The sequence below is a fragment of the Acomys minous genome (genome assembly GCF_964271855.1).
Source record: "Acomys minous genome assembly, chromosome: 2".
NCBI lineage: Eukaryota > Metazoa > Chordata > Mammalia > Rodentia > Muridae > Acomys > Acomys minous.
The window spans coordinates 16,141,541-16,161,843 of record NC_140484.1 but is presented as its reverse complement, the minus strand read 5'-3'; the positions used below and the strand labels follow the sequence as shown (position 1 = coordinate 16,161,843).

General features: G+C 49.4%; 1 long non-coding RNA gene across 1 annotated transcript; it reads right to left on the bottom strand.

The window, feature by feature from the left end:
• Positions 1–2,695: 2,695 nt before the first annotated feature.
• On the bottom strand, positions 2,696–12,917 carry LOC311592179. The gene is made up of 2 exons (XR_014777328.1): positions 12,790–12,917; positions 2,696–3,544 (listed from the first exon to the last, which is right to left on the bottom strand). It is a non-coding gene; the product is annotated as an uncharacterized lncRNA (long non-coding RNA).
• Between the last annotated feature and the right edge of the window lie 7,386 nt (positions 12,918–20,303).

Sequence of the window (20,303 nt, the reverse complement as noted above, 5' to 3'; positions counted from 1 at the left end):
GATTTTTGCTTTTCTGCGTCGGCTCTCCACCCTCTCTAGAAGTCTTTCTATACTTGTCTTGGTTTGTCCTGACTTCTGTGTTTCTATCTTGTTCTCTCTCCACTTCTTTCTGTGGGCCCAGCTGGCCGTCTGTCTGTCCTGCCCTCCGTCCGTCTGTCCGTCCGTCCGTCCGTCCATCCATCCGTCTGTCTGTGGTACTCCTCTTCCATTCTCTGCCTGACTCCGCGCTTCCATTCCTGTCCTTCGGCCCCTCCCTGACTCCGGCCTCTCACACCTTCTTGGAAAAGTAAACATTTAATTTTTTTTTCTGTTAATAGATTTAATGTTCATTTGTTGGTAGCCCAGGGGCAGAAACGCGTGACATTTCAAATAATTGTTGTTTCAGGGGTATCCTCTGGAGGGAAATGCGGCAAAAGTGTGGAGAAGATTTAAGCAAATGACTGTGTCAGCTTCTATTTACTCCTGACAGGATCGCCGGGGGCACGGCTGCGAGATAACCATTAGCGCGGCCGCCGATAAAGCGGGAGGCTGCATTTCTAAAGGCTTCGCGGCCATTACGGGAAAGTTAGTGTGAAACATGTTAAATTATCCCCAAAGTGGAGCGAGCGGGGGAGCGGCGGCGGCGAGGAGGGGGGGCCTCCGGGAGAGTCGCCGCGCCTGCGCCTGCGCCTCCGCGGGGGCCCGCACGGGAAGCACCCAGGCTGGGTGGGGCTCCGCGCCATGTCCGCCGATGTCCACGAGGGGGCGGTCGCGGGCGGCCCAAGCCTCAGTCTTCCGGCCCGGAGGGGTGGGTGGGCGGCCTCGCGAGCGCCGCCATGCGGTGAGGGCAGCCCCTGCACCTTCCTGCACCTGCCATTGGGAGTCCAGTCCACCTTACAGCCGCGCCCATCAGCCCTCTCTGTCTTCGATGGCGTGGGCTGAACTTGGCAGCCAAGATGGGCATTATGGGGTCACAAGAAAAAGTTCTAATACTGGGACGTTAGCTAAGCATGAGACAGGTAGGCATCCCTTTTGTAGGGTCTTTATCAGTGCCCCCACCCCCATACAAACAAACCCCTCATCCGTGCAAAGATTACACGCTCTCATGTGCCTGGCCCCAAGTTTGTGCTGTGGCCTGAAAGGTGAGTTCACTATCTCTACCTTGCAGAATCTGTCTAGATCTGTAAACTGGGCCTCAGTTGCACTCTGTAAGGCTAAGTGAATCATGAGAAACCGTTGCATGAAATACAAGTGCCAAGTAGTGGTTTTTGTTTGTTCTGAGACAGGTCTTCCTGTGAAGCCTTGGCTGTCCTGGAACTCGCTATGTAGACCAGGCTAGCCTCAAACCCAGAGAGACTTCCCCCTGCCTCTGCCGACCATGTGCTGGGATTAAAGCTATGGGCCACTACACCCAGCTTCCACAGTAGTTATTAATAGATGCAATTAACATTAAGCACAGACACGGGGAACACCTGAGCACAACGGCCACCAGGAAAGGCACTAATGCTGGGGAGACAGGATGGAAATCACGGTGCTGTTGAGTTTGGGGCTCATCTCTTCCATACCTTCTGGCTTTGCTACTATTAAACACACTTGGAGTAAATAAACCTCTGCCTGGTGGAGAAAACACTATTTCCAGGCTGGCCCCTGTGGAATCATACTTACCGTACGGCACATCTGCACCACAGCACTAGTGAAGTGAGCTCCTGCACTCAAATGTTGTTTGATAGGAATGGGCTAAGGAGGTTGAAAGACCACTTGTGATAACAGGAAGAGGAAGCCACCTGTGCCTCACGTAACACTGGTAATCCGGGCTAGCCTGAGCCACATGGTGAGATCCTGTCTCAACAACAACAATAATAGTAAAAAACAGGCATTGGTGGTGCATGCCTTTTAATGCCAGCACTTGGGAGGCAGAGGCACAGGCAGGTGGATCTCTGAGAGGCCAGCCTGGTCTACAGAGTGAGTTTCAGGAAAGCCAGGGCTACACAGAGAAACCTTGTCTCCAAAAACCCAACTAAGTAAGTGAGTAAATAAATAATAATGAATAAGTAAATAAATAATCTTTAAATGTATTAAGGTTGTGAATCATGTAAATTATATTTCTGGTCTATGGAACTCAATCCATAGGACAGTGGCAAACTAGTGTCTTCAAACAGATAAAGGCTAAAGAGCAGAGATGAGACAGGACCCACACTGTGGGGGTGGGGCATTTGAGGAAGGAGGGGGAGGTAGTGAGTGCAGACTGAAGGGCTCCCCAAGTCAGTGCACACTGTGCCCCTTAGACATGGGAAAGAGGAAGGCCTGAACGTGACCCACAGTTATGTCATCTTCACAGAGTAAAATTAGGTCAGATAAGTGATTCGACTTTCTTCCACACAGGATCTTTACAAGACCCTCAGTAGTTTACAAAAATAAGGGAGGTCTGTGGTTTTCATTTGGATCACTGTCTCAGTGGGTGTCCAGCCTGATGGGACCAGAATTTGACGTCAGATGCTTCCCCCACTATACTGGACTGTCTCCCCAACACACCCTCCCCACAATGGAAACCACGGAGGCCAGGCCTTCGGTGATGGCTGGATAGGTGTCACCATTTATTTGCATTGTCCTAGACCTGACTGCACTGGCTCTTGGGCTACTGGTGTAGACTCCTGTATCGTCCAGACTGTGGCAGCCTGTTGGGGCTATTATAACAAAATGACACAGGCTGGGTAGCTTATTCACAGTGGAATTTTATTCCTCAAAATTCCAGAGGCTGAGAAATCTGAAATCAAGGTACTGAGGGTCTGGCTAGGATCTGCTTCCTCACACACAGCCAGCTCACACCACAGGAAGGACAAGCAGGTGTCAGAGCCTGTTTTATGAGGGTGCTAGTCCAAGCCGCAGGGCTCTGCCTGCATGATCCAGCTGCCCACTGAGGGCCTTACCTCTGCGCACCATCACCTTTAGAGACAACGGTTCCTTCTGGCGTGTGGATTCTAAGCAGATACAAACATCTAGGCTATAGCAACCCCTGTCCTTGAAGCATATCTCCTTTCTTCTTTTTCTTCCTCTTCCCCTTCGTCATTTCCTTCTTCCTTCTCTTCCTCTTCCTTCTTCTTCTCCAACTCCTTCTCCGTCTCCCTGTTAGAATCACCAGGAGATGCTGTCCCTCCAGTGTCCAGGGAGCATTGAGCAGAAGCTAAAGCCCCCTCAGAAGGACTGTGGGGAGCAGTGTAGTTCTTGGCTGCTAGAATCACTTGGAGCCCCAAGGCTCTAGGAGTTCACCATCGGGAAAAGTGCTTCCGGGGACGTTCAGGGTGTGCACTTTAGTTAGAAAGTAAACCATTATTCCTGCTGGACAGGAGCTAGAAAGCCTCGTTAAGGGGTGGGGCGCCAAGGGCAGAGGGAGTCCTGGGTTGTGTCTCATCCTGTGTGTGTGTCACACACACACACACACACACACACACACACACACACACACATGACAAAAGGTGAAGGTCTCTTAGCCTGACAGCATTCTCTGGATGTCTTTTTTTTCTTAGTTTGAAGCCCAGAGTTTCTCCAGGCAATTCATATCTTCTTCCTATAGAAAAACAAACAAACAAAACCTAGATGAGGCAAGGAGGCGTGGGTTAGGGGCAGGGCATGTTACACCAGCTGTAGCAGGGGTTTGGGGTACCACTATTAAATGTGCTGTCGTTCTCACCACCTTATGTGGAGGCTGAGTCCTAAATAGTCCCTAAGTAGGGCGCTCCATGCCAAGCACCTTTCTTCCTACTATCTGTAAAGGAGATGCGTGTTCATTGTAAAAAGAGAAAACAAACAAACAATGAACATCAGAAATAAAGTGCCCCTCAGTCACCCAGTGACCGTTGCCATCTGAATGATTATACCGCCAGATAATTCTTTCTGTAGGGTTTTGTTTATCTCGAGATGAAGTCTGTGGCTGCCCAGCTGTACAGCTGAGAGTGACCCTGAAGTTGTGATCCCCTTCTTCCCCCTCCCAAGTCTGGTGAGAGTACAGGTAAGTGCCACCGTGCCTGGCTTCTCTCTATCTTTAGATAAATATAAATACCTGGCTTCTCTCTATCTTTAGATAAATATAAATACAAGTGTGAGTTGCAAAGAGAGTCAAGCACTAGGTTCTAGTCAACTATTTAATCAGTAGCACATCAGGAAACCACGCGCCGAGCTCTGTGAGCATCTTAATAACTGTATTCTAGATCACCATGTCACCCACTTAGCTAAAGACGGTTAGGCTGCTGCAAGCTTTACACTGTTAAATATCCCAAGATGAGTGGATGTGTGGATAGTTGTTTTTGCATTCATACAATTATCTCCTTGGGAGAAACTCTTAGAAATGAAATTATGACCTTTAAAAAAAATATACATTTTACATTTGGGCACAAATCATCAAGCTGTCTTTTGTTTTGTTTGAGACAGGGTTTCTCTTTGTAGCCCCATATATCCTGGACTTGCTCTGTATGCCTGGACCAGGCTGGCTTCGAACTCACAGAGATCTGACTTCCTTTTCCTCTCAAATGCTAGGATCAAAGGTGTACGCCACCGCATCCAGCTCAAGCTGTCTTGAAAAGTGTTTTTACAACACTGTGTATTCCCGTTCACCCATCCAAAGAGGGTGTTCCTGTCTTTTACACTTCGTTTAAATTAAAAGGAAAGAGACGGCCTCAGAAGCCAATTCTTCAGGCTAGTTTCTATGTGTGTATGTGACTCTGAGGGTCCCGGAGAGCCTTGCACACAAGTGTACCATATTTCTATCTGTGTTCTCTATATCAACACAAAGCCAAGTTGAAATCTGCATAAATATTCTCAGGAAAGGGCACACCCTCTAAGTCTCCCCCTGGTTCAGCATAGGAATGAGCTCTGTTTCAGCAGCATCACTGTTGTGTTCCCTCCCCCCCACCCCCCCACCCTCCACCCTCCTCCCCACCCCGCCACCCTCCACCCTCCCCTTCCCCCCACCCAGTTCCAAGGGTGCTCATCCACCATCAGTCTTGCCACTATTTGGGGGGGTCTCCTGGTCAAGATTGTTAAGCAGGGAGGGGGGAATGCCTCTAAACGGGATCCTCCTGTGGTCACCTAGACTTTTCCCAGAAGATGCTCCTGTCACTACAGCTGAGTTGTGTCCACTGTTGTGGAAATAGTGTGCACAGAACTACCCACAAGTCCCTCTAGGAGGGCCCTGACGATAGGAGCTCATCTGTGGCCCAAGATCTTTCCAGAAGTGAGGCCTACCTCCCAGAAGTCTCCACCACACCTCTGTTTCATCAGCCCCACAGTTCCTCACACTCACTGCACCTCTCCCCACACACTGACAAAGAATACCACAACCCGTGCATGCCCCTTACAGCTACTCACACACTTGTTTTCACGTCATTTGATTGTTACAATTTTCATGGCCTTACATTCACATATTTTGTTGCAGGGTATTTGATCCCATTGTGAACCCCTAAATTGTGAGCTGTAAAAAACCTGCTTATTGTTTGGTGAGGCTCAGCCCTAACACACACCTTTAATCCAAGAACTTTCTGTTTATTGTAAACAGGTGATTACGGTGTGGCTCAGCTGTAGCACACACCTTTAATCCAAGAACTTTCTGTTTATTGTAAACAGGTGATTACGGTGTGGCTCAGCTGTAGCACACACCTTTAATCCAAGAGCTTTCTATACACAGGATTTAATAACGTTAACCCTAGGTCAAGAGGCAAAGCAAGAAACCAGCTGACAGGGATTCAGTTGAAAGGAGGGACTTTGTACAAGGGTATTTAAGACAATGAGGAGGAGAAGCTTTTTTGCTTTCTCCTCCTAGGCTGTTAGGTGAGCTAGCAAGCTTTTGACCTTGGGCTTTTGGCTTCTGGCTTTTTCCTTCTGGAACATGAGTAGGAAGATCAGCTGGGTGCTTTCTCTGCCTCCCTGAGCTAGCAGGTTTTCACCCCAGCATCTGGCTCCTTAGTCTTCACTGGTAAAACTGAACAATTTGGGATTTTAGGGGTTTTTGTTTTGTTTTGATTTGGTTTGCTTTTTTGGGGGGAGGGGATTTTAGTTTTTTAATAAGATCATATTTGAAAATAATTTGTTCTCAGAGTTTGATGCTAATGCACATTTATCTCCATAAACATACCTCGTTGAACTCACTGTGCAATCTCATATATGTGCAATCTCATCTGCATGCAACCTCACATGCATACAATCTCACATGCATGCAACCTCACATGCATGCAACCTCACATGCATACAATCTCACATGCATGCAACCTCACATGCATGCAATCTCACATGCATGCACGCATGCATTCACCCCAAGGATGTGTCATCACAAATCCCTCCAAGTCATTGCCTTTACATTGTTTCAGTCACACCTTCATGTCTTCAGCTCCAGCATCCCAAACCCCTTCTCACAGCCTGTCAGAGCCCAAGAACTCAGCCATGGTCACACAGTCTCACCCTCTGCCACTTTCATGAGCACAGTCAGTTACTCAGGGTCTTTTGAAACCATGCCACACCCAAACTACATCCTCACTGTGCATGCAGGGTAAGTGACACTCTGAGAGGGAGAGCATCACTCCATGAAGGCCATGCCATGCACATTTGAAGTCCACTCTCGTTACTGCCAACAGCTGTCTTCTATGGGAAGACCTTTTCCTACTGTTTGCCCTGTCAGCCCTTATGCAAATGCTCTGCACCGGTTTTCAGAAAGACTTAACTAGGGCAGGCAGTTCATGGGGGTGGAGACAGGCACTCAGGCAACTGATAAAGGTATAAACTTGAAACACATGAAAAAGCCAAGGTCAGATTACCAAATCATAGGGCTGAATAGTTGGCTGGGTGGTTAAGGGCACTTTCTTCTCTTGTAGAGGATCAGAGTTCAGTTCCCAGCACCCACATCAGACAGCTCCCAACCACCTGTAACTCCAGCTCCAGAGATCCGCACCTACATATGCATGGTACACACACACACACACACACACACACACACACACACACACACACACACGTACATTTTAAAAAGAAACATTCAATCACTTGGGTGACACCAGGGCCCAGGGGAAATGTATCTGAAGCAACTGGAATAAAATATTAACTGCCATTTTCCAGACACTCACTGTGCCCTTAGGCACTCTGCCAGGCACTTTTTATATCACCTTATTTAAAAATTTTACAGTATTGGTTTGAAGACAGAGTCTCACTATGTAGCTCTGGCTGTTTTGTAATTCACTATATAAACCATGCTGGTCTCAGACTTACAGAGATCCTCCTGCCTCAGCCACCTGAGTCCTGGGAGTGGGCATGTGCGACTATACCCAGCACATTTGCAGTATTTTAAAGGATGCTCTGTGCCCTGTCATAGAAGAGAGCTGAGGCCAGGAAGGTATGTGTCTCTGGCTCAAGGTTGTCCAGCTGGTGAATTCTGAGAGTAAAGTTGTGTTCTGCTCTTGACCCTAAGGCCAACTCTTCCACAATAACAGAGGTTGCTAAAGAATCCTTACTGTAGCCAGGTGGTGGTGGCACAGCCTTTACTCCCAGCACTTGGGAGGCAGAGGCAGGTGGATCTCTGTGAGTTCAAGGCCAACCTGGTCTACAAAGAGTTCCAGGACAGTCAGGGCTACACAAAGAAAAAACCCTATCTCAAAAAAACAAAAACAACAAAAGGAATCCTTACCCTCTCTGAGGCATTGTGCATTGATAGTATCTATAGCTTCGTACAGAGACAGAAAGGCTTGATGAATGGTCTCTTTTATTATTCTGGAGAGGAAATTTTTTAATTTCAAAATCAAATTTAGCTACATCTCATAACCAGGTAAATCCTTCAAAGCAAGTAAATGTTTAGTGGACCTTGTCTTTTTCATTGACAAGTTCATTTCAAATCAGCCTTCCATGCTTGCTTCTCTGCAGTTCCTTGCATCTCTCACCCTGCATCACAGGCAGAGTGGCCCCTGCTGTGACCACATACATGGTTGCTCGCTACCACCCACCAAATGAAGTCACACTCGGGCACAAGCCTTACACACACTAATAAGGCCACTGTGGTTTAGCCAATTAGCAAGAACATTAGGGAGTAGAGCCAAAATACCTGGGCTCGGGCTCCATTCTTTACTAACTGTAGGGCCACAGGCAAATTACTTTCTCTGCCTCAGTTCCCGCCTTTGCAATGCTGGGACAGTAATTCCTCCTTCTGGGGGGGCGCAGTGAGTTTAGAGCACCGTGATGCACATTATAGAAATTCTGGCATGTGTTAGCTTTTTTAAGATTTACTGCTCACAGCCTCACAGAGATACAGTGTCAACCCATACAGACCTGTAGTCAGGCCACACTGTACACATGTGGACATCTGCCTGTGGTAGGATGCCGGAGCTGCTGAGAAAGGAGCTCTTAAGAAGCCTTGAGAAAAGTCACCTAGCAGCTTCTTTTGTGGTTTCGTGTATGTATGTGTGTTGTCCGTGTGTATACATATGTATGGGTATGTGTGGCAGGGAGAGCGGCATGTGTGCACATGTGTAGAGAACAGAGGTTGACACCAGGTATCTTCATCAGTCACTTTTCCATCTTAAATTTTGAACAAGGTTTTTTTTGACTCACTGATCAGCTAGAACGTCTGGCCAGACCAGCAGGCTTCAAGGATCTTCCAGTCTCTGCTTCCTCAGGGCTGGGTTTGCAGACCTGTCACGGAGCCCAGCTTTTTATATGGGCAGTTAGGGATGCAAGCGTGTGTCTCCATGCTTGCGTGGTAGAGCACTAGCCCCACTCAGCCAATTCCCAGGCCCTCCCAATGTTCCCCCCCCCATAGGGCTCACGTAGCCCAGGCTATCCTTGATATCCCATCCTGTAGGCGATATTGAGGGTGGTGTTGAGCTCTGGTTCCCTCCTTCCACCTTCTGAGTGCTGGGGGCCGAGCCAAGGATTTCGTGCACGCTAGGCAAGCATTCCACCATCAGAGCCTTGTCTCTGGACCCACCAATGCTTCCGCTTTGTTCCACCCATACCTTAACTTTCTTAAGGAGGCAGAGACAAAGATTTCTCAAAGGCCCCAAAGTCACAATATCATTATACCAAAATGAACAATTATTCCTTAATTTTAGCAAATCTCAAGTCCATACCCAATTTTTACTTATTTCCAAGATATATATGTACACACACACACACACACACACACACACACACAGAGACACACATACCATATGTAGAATTGGCTTGTCGAATAAGAAACCAAATAAAGTCCATCCAATGATGTTTTCCATCTTTCTCTTAAAGTCTTATGTGACTCTCTTCTCCCTTTGAAAAATATGGATCACCTCTACTTCCCCTCATCTCTGCCTTTACTCTTCCTCTCTCCCTTCTCTTCCTCTATCTCTGTCCGCCCCCCCATACCCCTCTTCCCCTTTCCTTCCCCCTCCCCCATGCTCACTTAATAAACCTCATTTAATATGAAAAAAATAAAAGAAAAAAAGAAAAATATGGGTCATTTGACCAGAAAGATGTTTCTTACATTAAAAAAAAAAGAATGAGTGATACCCTATGATCATATAGAGGTGGAAGAGGTCCCCCTCAGTCACAGTCACAGGGGAGGGGAATAGGGTGAAAGCAGGAGGGAGGGAGGGAGGGAGGGAGGAGTGGGAGGATACAAGGGATAGGATAACAATTGGGATGTAATATGAATGAATTAATAAATAATTTTAAAAAGTGGAAAAAAAAGAAGAAGAAGCTGGTGGGTGTGGTGGCACGTGCTTTTAATCCCAGCACTCTCAGGAGGCAGAGGCAGGTGGATCCTTGTGAGTTCCAGGCCAGCCAAGGCTAACACAGAGAGACCCTGTCTCGAAAAGCAAAAACAAAACAAAAAACAAAAAGAAAGAAAGAAAGAAAGAAAGAAAGAAAAAGAAGAAGAAGAAGAAGAAGAAGAAGAAGAAGAAGAAGCAGCAGCTGAGTGAGGTGATGCAGCCTATAATCCCAGCCACTCAAGAGGCAGAAGCAGGTGGATCTCAGTGAGTTCCGAGGCCAGCTTGGTCTACAGAGTGAGTCCAGGACAGCCAAGGCGACAGAGAGAAACCCTGACTCAAAGTATATAAAAAAGATTTTTTTCCACAATTTTCCCTTAATGCACAAATAATACATTTTCAGGGTTGTAAGAAAAGGGATTGAAGACATGGCTTTGATTCCCAGACTCAAGCAGCTCACAACCGCCTGTAACTCCAGTCTTAAAGGCTTCTGGCAGCCGTGCATGGACGCACTCACGCATGCAAACACACACAAAGTTAAAAATAAATGGATAAAATTTAAAACAAGAGAGTAGACAATATGGCTAAAATAAAAGCCTTCTTACTCTCCCCAACTGGAGCTCCTTAACCTTTCTGTCTCAATATTCTCATCTTTAAAATGGGAAGATCTCCTTTCCTAGGGTTGCTGAGAGACTTAAAATAAACATAGCATGGAAGCACTTAGGTCAATGCGTGTCAATAATCAGTGATGTTTTTACTAATAGCTACTATGGGACAAAATTGGAAGTGCAATCGGGTCGGCACGCGTTCAGCACCACGGACAGAGGCAGCAACTCCCTCAGGCCTCCAAGCCAGGGAAGGAACCAGAAAATGCTGGCTTCGGCAGCCAGTGCATCTGGTAAAGGGGAATGAAACCTGGGATTTTCTGAATCGCATACCCTGGCTCCCCGTCTAGCGGAGACAATTACTTGGATATGCTCGGGCTGGTCTCCCCAAGACCCCAGGTCATTTCAGACCTGGGCTCGGATCCTTGGGCAACAAGCCTGGCCTAGGAGAAGGCCAAACTCGGTGCCTCAGTCTCCCCTATTGCAGACCTGAGGACCTCCGGGCCTCTCAGAGTTCCATCGTCCGTCTCCCCCCCCTCCCCCGTCCCCGCCCCCGCCCCCGCCCGTCCCCCGGAGTAGGAGTGATGGCTAGGGGATGGGGAGAGCGGCCTCCGGAAGCAGGTCCAGAGCACAATTAGCAGGAAGCTGAGTCTCCCGCGAAGGCTGATTTAATTAGGTGACACGGTGCCAGGCAGGGATGCGGGGCGGGGGGAGGGGAGAGCAGGGTCAAAACATTTTGTAAAAATCTGTTTCACAAACGCTGCTGCTCCCCTCGGGCCAGAGAGAGAGAGAGATTAGGCATCTTTGGTGTCGATCAAGGCTGCCTGGCAATAGCTGGCTGTAGACAAGGCCAGTGTCTCCTCCTCATCCGCCTCACTATTGTCTAGTCTCCAAGACCATCAGCTCCACTGGGGTGCTGGTTGTGGGGGGGAGTGGTGGCAGCGTTGATGACCTAGGAAAGAAACCTCATAAGGCAGAACACACACACACACACACACACACACACACACACACGAATAATATCAATGATTTGGAAAGACCTAGTTGTCAGTGAAGCTAGCATCTGCTGAGCAGACACATGCCTAATCTCTGTGCCTCAGTTTCCTCACCCTTAAAACAGTTCCTGTGAGGAATGAAGGAAACGGGTACGGGTTGGCAAGCACTACACTTTTACTGTAAGCAGTGGATATCAGGTGAGTTGTAGGTATAATTATCCCCGCTTGACAGAGGTGGAACTTACTGTCTAAGATACTTGCAGGAGCTGGCCTGTTGAGGGAAGATATAGGAACTGCACTCAGGACTGTTCTGCATTGAAGCCTATGTCTTTTCGTCACCCCAACTCTGAGATGCTTCAACTCCCACAAGACTTTATCTCAGCTGATTTCACTGGACCCACCAATGCGTATGCTTTGTTCCACTCATATCTGGTTCAGCCACACCTCCAGTACACACACACACACACACACACACACACACACACACATACACACTTGTGTAGTGCTAAGCCAGAGAGAGTCTACAGTGCACGCACATATATGTCACAGGAGACAAATGCACAGAAGCACACTCCTGCAGAGAGAGGCTCTGGAGACTGTCATTTTGCTCAGAAGTTATGCAATCCACATGTCTGTGCCAATCTGCCATTGGTCACATGCAAAGCACCCCTGGGGAGCTACACCCAGCATCATTGAAGGGAATCACACATATACAGATACACAAAGCATGTAACACTTCATATACAAATACACCAATGTAGTAAGATATGAGCCATCACATACACACCAACACTGACGTTTCGTTTTTGTAAAACACTGATTACACAGAAACACACAGCAGTATATTATTTCAACATGCACACTGTCACACACAGTCTCATGGACATGCTCATGAAAACATAGAACAGTCACACTCAAGAAACTAGCCACATCTAGATGGCACAGAAAAAAATCAGTCAAAACCAGCTTACATTATACGTATGTCCTACACACACACACAGAGAGAGAGAGAGAGAGAGAGAGAGAGAGAGAGAGAGAGAGAGAGCGCACAGTGGACAGAGGGAACCTTAATCTCATGGGCACACACTCACATGTACACAGACAGCCTCAGACCCTCTGGGAAGCTGGCTTTTACCCAAGAGTTTCCTGCCCCCCAAAGTCTCCAGGGCATGTGAGTCATTGACTCCCCCCACCCCACCCCCACCCCCATCTTCCAGCTGAGCCCAGGGAAGCAGGAACCCAGTCCTCCAGCAGACATGTACAGGGGGGTCCTGGACAGCCAGTCTTAAGGACACCTTCTCTATCATCACAGCCAGTCCAAGCTGGGGCCAGCCAGTGGGACTTGGTAGCTTTCTCCTGTCTCCCCCAAATCACTCATGTTACCACTCAGTCTCAAGCCCTAGTACTCCAGAAAGAGCCAGATTCACCAGCAACCTCCTTTCCCTGGTGGACCAGGTCTTAAGCCTCTGCGCCTCTGCTCCACCTGTTGTTACCTACCTGTGCAGGTGGTCTGTCACAGCAGCTCAACGCTCCATCCAGCCTTGGCCGGATCCCCGAAAGGCAAGAAGGTGGAGCCTGGTCCATCCTCTGTATCTCTCCCCCCACCCCCAGCCTCAATTTCTAGTTCCCTTTGCAGCTGCCCCCTCCAGCTCTAGGCCCCTTGGGCAGACCCCTCCCTCTCGGCTGCCTGCTTGCCCAGCACAGTGTCTCTTCTCTGAAATCTAGACTAGGGACTGAGGGGGGGAGGGGAGGATCCCAAGAGAGGAAGTGGCATCTGACGCCCCAGCACCAAACCTGGGGGGCTGCAGGGGGGGAAGGGAGGAGCAGGGAGGCTTCTCATTGTGTGAGGGAAATTTTATTTTTAACAGATGCTAAGGCAGATGGCGCAGAATTAACAGAAAATGGGAGAGGAAAGAGAGGAAGAACATTACTGACTCCGGAGAGAGTGGACATTAAAAAAATAAAGAATAAGGGAATGAAAACAAGTTTAAGTGCTCTCTCCGGGGGGGAGGGGGGAAGGGAGGGGAGCTGAGAGGCAGAGAGGGACGGAGCAGCGTGGCGATAACCAAAGGCGTGAAATTACAAAAGTAAAATTTGTGGGACTCGGGAGGGGCCCGAGAAGGCCCCAGTTTCATTGCAAAACTCACTCAGAAATTACTGATGTGATGTTTGAGCTTTTATCATTAATAATAATTGAGAAGGGTTGGGGGGGGAGACAAAAGGACTCATGGGCTAGGGGACTCTGAGGCACCAAAAGAAAAGAGCTGTGTTGGGGGGCTGGGGGGGGGGAGTCCTCTCTGTGACAGACAAGGAAAAGGGTGGGAGAAAAAACTCAGGGACGTAGAGCAGAAGCAGAGACACAGAGAATAAAAGAATAAATGGGAATAAAGAAAAGAGCAAACAGAGGGAAGTGGGGAACTAGGAAACGGCACAAAGGGGGATAAAGGGCTGGGGAGCAGAAGGGAGCTGCTGGGAAGAGACTGAGACAAAGACCAGGACAGAACAGAAATGACGGGGAGAGATGAGGCCAGAAAAGCAGCAGCACCAGACACAGAGCGGGGCAGGGTGTGTGGGCACACTGGGCATGTGGGCACACTAGTGGGCCACGGAGCCCCCAAAGATGACTGAGGAGTGGTCAGAGTGGCCAAAGTCAGGGACCAAGGGAAACAAGGAGCAGAGAAAAGGACAAGCAAGGGGCAGAGGCCAAACAGAGAAATGGACAAAGAAAAAGGAAGTCAGAGAGACAGACAGGGAGAACCAGAAAGAGACTCCAGGGGGAGAGCAAAAAAAAACTAAGGCTTTGACACACAAAGAGAGTTGAGGAGATACACGTCTCGAGACACACACACACAATCAAGATGAGGAAGAAAGGTGAGACTGGAAGAAGAAAGAACTGAGCTTGGAGGCAGAGATACAGAGAGGCTGTGGGGGAGACAACAGGGAGAGCAAGAAAGGAGGAGTGGGTGGGAGACAAAGAGGAACGGCCGTTTATCTCTCCTCCCAAATTAATTGAGGCTACATCAGCCTGAGCCACTAAAACGGAGCGATTATGAATGGGTTAGTCACAGGTGGAGTTAAAGGCCTTCAGAGGGATATTAGCCAAAATTGAGTGGCTTTTAATTTCTTTCTAACGAGAGACTGTAGCTGGGGAACCAGGCACCGCCTCCGCTCAGCTCTCCTGCTAAACACGGCGTGGGGGCAGCCCAGGCCACTCACCACCTGACCTGTGTGGCATAGGCAGCCAAGTGGAAATTTCCGTGTCTATAACACTCCTGCAACATGCTTGTGACATGCCTGCAACACGCCTGCAACAATGGTGGGAGCCAAATAGGGAGGAAAGGCACCAAGACATCCTTGGAAACAGCCAGGCCGAGGACTACACAGGGCAAGGAACAGGGCCTGCAAGCAGGAGCTGAGGAGGATATGATGCAGAGAAAAGTGAGGAGGGAGGTAAGTGCTGCCACAGAGAGGCCCTCCTATGGCTACAGGGTTCCCCAGTCACCCATGATGCCATTTTGAAAAAGACATCATGGTTTTCTGCTCTTGAAAGCACCGTGATGGCGAACGCCTATAACCCCAGCACTCAAGGAGGCAGAGACAGGCGGATCTCTGTGAGTTCGAGGCCAGCCTGATCTACCATTCTGGGTCCAGGAAAACCCAGGCCACACAGAGAAAGAAGAAAAGAAAAGAAAAAGAAAGAAAGAAAGAAAAGTGCTGTTGCTAATTTCCCTGCATAGTAAAGGCAACCAACCCTAGCTGGCAGGGTGGTGGTGCACAACTGTAATCCCAGCACTCGGGGAGGCAGAGGCAGGCAGATTGCTGTGAGTTCGAGGCCAGCCTGGTCTACAAAATGATTCTAGGACAGCCAAGGCTAGGCAGGAATAACCCTGTCTCTCAATAAATAAAGAAACACAGCCTGAACTCTGGAGACAGGATGGAGAAGTGGAAGGGTATTGAAATATGACTTTCTCAACTACCTTCCCAACTCAATTCCAGGCACTCTTTCCAGATGAATTTTAGTTTCTACATCTATACAATGAGGGAGCTAAAGTCTCAAACTGTCTTCAACACTACAGGGCTATATAGGAGCCTTCCTTATGTGGGGGGGGGGGGCACTCCACGGATGTGCATAGAACATGTAAAGTAGGAAACCTGTGGCCACTTGACTAAGGTATGTGACCTGGATGGAGGGTCATCTGTTGGTCCAGAGTAAGTGCAGTGACATCTCAGGCAGCGGGTGAGTAGATGACAAATGGGGAGCTGGCTGGCCTGAAGAGGGAAAGCTAATGGGCACCAGGGAAGAGAAATGGTCAGTGGGATTCTGTGGAGCCCAGCAAACGGGTACCTTGAGGTCACTCATGACAGGTGGATGGGAATGAAAGGTGGAGGACACTTGTACTGCAGGTACCAAGGGGCACCAGGGCGCGAACCGACCCTCCTCGGATGTATGGTAGGCAAACGGGAGAGAGAGCGGAGGGTGGAGTGCGGCACACAGGGTTCTGAGGCCTGAAGAGAGAGCACGGAACTCAAGGCTTCGTCGAGGGTGTGTTGGAGCACTACAGGAGAGCATGCGAGGCGGTCTAAGATGCTTGGGTAAGACTGCCAGATGGAGGGAGTGAGGGGCAGCAAGGGAAGGAGGGGACAGGTGTGTGAGCCCATGTGAGGAGCTCAGGTACAAGGTGGAAGAAGAAAGGACTGTGGGTGAGATAGGGTGAGAAGGTCAAGATCAAAGTCTGGCAGAACAAAGCAGGCCCACAACTCCTACCCAAAAAGGAGTAAAGTTGAGGGTAGGGGCTGAGATGGACATCAAGGTGTTGGCTTCCATCCAAGAACAGAAAGATGCTGAGGGAAGCAGAGCACTTAAATGAAAAAATGCATTCATCTAAATCTCTAGGTGGTCCCGCTTCTACTCTCTCAGCCTCTGATGAGTTCCCAGACCCGGGGCCAAGGCAGTCTCCATCTCCTGAACTTGAGTGTGCTCACCTGCGAAGTGTGAGAGCATTGGCCGGGGGCTCAGGTGCTTCCCTCTAGGTCTGTCATTGAGTACACCCAGAGACAAAGCCAGGAGCAGAGACAGGGACCATGAGAGAGAGAGAGAGATGGTGATAATTCTCCCTGTCCTCCTGTCCCCAGAGCCAACAGCTGCGGCCCCTCCCCCTCGCAACTCTATTAACACTCAATTAGAGGGCCTGATGGGCCTGAGCCTGGAGGACCTCTCTTACCGCATACACAGCCAGGCCCTGACTCAGAAGTTGGTCTGATGAGCCCACAGGGAGAAGGCTTCACTCAAATTTATAACTAACTCCAGGGGCAGCCCACCAGCCTCTCTCTCTCTCTCTCTCTCTCTCTCTCTCTCTCTCTCTCTCTCTCTCTCTCTCCCTCTCCCTCTCCCTCTCCCTCTCCCTCTCCCTCTCTCTCTCTCTCTCCACCCCCACAGGGGAGCCCATAGAGCTGGGGTGGCTGGAGGAGGGTGGAGGGAGGATGGTAGAGGATGAAGGGAGGAATGGGAGCAGGGAGGGCAGTACCCATGCTAGAGACGTGGAGATGAAAGGGCGAGGGCCCTGGAGCAGAGGAAGTGGGCGGGAGACACAAGGAAGATCCGTGAGAGTGTGTGTGTGAGAGAGAAAAATGACAGGCCCTGAATATTGGGCGCCCTCACTTTAAATCAAGATAAAAGACTGAAGTGGAAAATGAGAGTCCGGAGAAGCCCCGGACGGCTCGGGGCGCTAATGGAAACACATGGCTGCCGGCTGCGGGCTTGTCAGCTTCCCCCGGCGCTGCCATTCCCGTCTGATAATCCGGCCTGCCATAAAATTAGACTAGCAAATACCTCCTGACAAAGATGCATGTTTCTCTCTATTGTGCCATCATAAAAAAAACTCCGCTGGTGACTCGGGGAGCCGCAAACTTCAATTTAAATTTACAGTGCTGCGGAAGGAAAGTGATATGCACTCAAAAATTTTAATAACCTATTAAGTTACGACTTCAATTTCATTTTATGAATATTTTCCTTGGGGAGCACGGCTATCACAGAGAAAGATAGAAATTTAAAAAAGATAAATAGTGCCATTAATCTCCAACATTTCTCTTCCATTATCCTTGAAAATTAGGAGTTATTTTTGTTCAGATCTTCATGTAATTAGCTCCCTCCACTTGATTCACTAGCCAGAAAATGACCATGTTCAGAAAATTAAAAATTTGTCATTAAGTGGAATTTAACATAATATCATTTATCTTTATCTATTCCCCAGCTGACAGCAGGAAGCCTTGGCTGCCTTACCGGCTGGTGTGTCAGAGTGGGGAGGGACTGCTGGGGAGAGACACTGGGAGAGACAGAGATAGGGACCGAGGGAGGGGAGAGAAGGCCAGCAGCGAGGTGGCCAGATAGTAGGGAGGGGAGGAGGGAGGAGGCCTGGAGAGCTGAGCTGTCAGCTCCGGTGGGGGCAGCCTAGGAGGCGGAGACTGCTGGTGGCAGGCTGGAGACTGACAGTGGGGGGGGGGGGGTGAGGAGGAAGGAGGAAAGGTAGTGGCTACTGCAGTAGCAGGTGCCCAAGTTGGTAGGTGGCTGGCTAGTGTGGAGCTGGGGTAAAAAGTGACTTGGAAAGACAAGAGATGGGTCCAACCGAAGGAACCCTCCAGAGTATGAGGCTGAAATAGGGTGGGAGAACTCAGGATCATGGACCCCTTCATCCAGAAGGAAGTGGACACCATCGTCCTGGTCTGGTTCAGGAAGGCAGAGACAGCCTAACAGCCAGAGAGGAGGTGGTCAAGCACTGAGTACAGGGGCCAGGAACAAAACAGGGCAGCTAGCAGGTGTGAGCCTGACAAAGAGATGGAGAAGGTAGAAGTGGGACTGGCAAGCAGAGACAGCAAGAGAGGCCGGCAGTCAGGTGAGCTCCACTAGTGAACTCAGGCCCAGGAAGGCCCTATCATGTCCAAGGCCTGCAGCTGTGCCCTTGAACTTCCCTCAGGGTTGCGAGGTTGCTTCTGGCCTCCCCTCTTCTGAAAAGACTCCACTTTGTTCCCCCTTCCCCAAGTCAAAAATCATCCACTAGGCTGCTCAGTCTTCATCCTGGCTACAGAGAGCTATGGCTGGGCCTAAGAGACTGAGAATTGGATAAAGGGATTAAACAGCAGCACATTAGCGAGAGATTTAGAGTGTAATAAACCCATTTCATAATAATATGTGCGTTGGGGCCAGCGATCCATCATCACAGGAGCCTGTCCACGGTGGGAGCCTTGACCTGCAGGGAAGGGACCTGGACAGGTGGTAGAGACTTTCCTATAGGGGCTGAGGATATGGTCAAGGGGTACACGTACACACTGCCCTCCACGGCCCAGAGGGAGGATATGAAGATGCTGAGCATGCCTTCATCTCAAGTTGCTCCAAGGACCAATCAGAAGGGACTACTGATGCAGGTTGGGCTGTAGAAGAGGATGGGCATGCGCGCACGCGCACACACACACACACACACACACACACACACACACACACACACACCACGGCCAAGACCAGCTCCTCTGCAGGAAGTAGAGGGAGCCTCCAAGCCTCAAAAGTCTGTATGCCACAGACAGGGTCCAGCCAGTTTAAGCCTCTCAAATGAGCTGTTGGTCCCTTCCTGCTAGGATGTCCCCTACTCCATCCTCTAGCTGTCCTGCCCATGAGGCCATCCATGCCTCGGCAAAGTCTTCCTGAAGCTCTTCCAGAGCCCTGCAGCTCTTTCGGGAAGTGCCCGGGCTTCTGACACAGATTCTAACCTGAACTCCAGTTTTGACACTTACTGCAGAGCTGATCTTGGTGGGTCACTTTACGCCCACCCTGAAAATCAGTTTTTCATCTGTCAAATCTAGGCAATTAAGACTGCCTCATAGGATTACTGTAAGGGCCATCCTAGATGGAAGATTTGATATTATTACACCAAGCGGAAAATAGTATTGTTACCATACCTTTGCATGTGACTCCTTGAGTCCCAAGGTACACTAAGGTGAAGTGACAATGGTCAGGGAGAGTTGCAGCTCCCCAACTGCCCTGAACTTCTAGGGGCCCCACTTTAAGGTTATTTAGACTGCTTCTTCAGTGGGACAGAGGAAAATACCTCCTGTTGTTTCTTTGCACTGAGGAAAACAGCAGCATCAATGCCTAAAATGAGAGTTCCCTGGAAAAGGCATGACGTAGTGGGACAGGTCTGTTAGGCCTCACACCTCAGCTCAGAAATGCTACAGTGCGAAGAAACCCATATATGCTGAGAGCAGGTCGTGACAATTTCCTACAAGAAGGGAAGTCCTGGGAAGGTTCAAGTTTGGGTTGGGAGAATACGCAGGAGAAGAGGTGAGAAGCTCAGAAAAAACTCCAAAGACCCAGCCACAGGGACCATCTTCTTCCTCCACTGTCCCAGGATCTTCACCCCCACCCTTACCCCGAGAGCTGCCACCTCCACCAGGACTGAGACCTGTGACTCCCCCATCGCAGGAGCCTTCCCTTCCTGCCCTCACCCAAGAGGGACCCATGAGCAGGACCTTCCATCTACCTGCAGTAGATGCCCTCTCAGAAGACATCCCATATTCTCTGCAGTCTCCAGTCCGTGCAACTCTACTCAATGCAGCAGCATCAACCTCTGATTCGTTTCTGGGGACTCGGGAATTAATCAAGACCTTCCAGATTCCCCGACCCCCTCCCCATCCCACCACCACCACACGCAAAAAACATAGATGCAAAAACGGTCTCCTGCTGCCTGTCAGCACTCAAGCTAGGAGACCCTCTCTGTTTCTTGTGTTTGTTACAGGTCTAACAAACTCCAAAATGGACAGTTTTACAGTAAGGCAATGAGTATGCTAGGTTTTCTGTGAGTAATCCAGAGTACTCTGCGGAACCAGAGAGAGACAATCTTCTGATCTCTGCAAGCCAGCAGGGACAGGAAAATGATTGGGAGAACAAGAGCCAGGGGAGCTGGGCCAGCAAAACTCCAACAGGTGGAGCCTAGGAGACTGGCTGGGCCAAATGAGACTGGAGC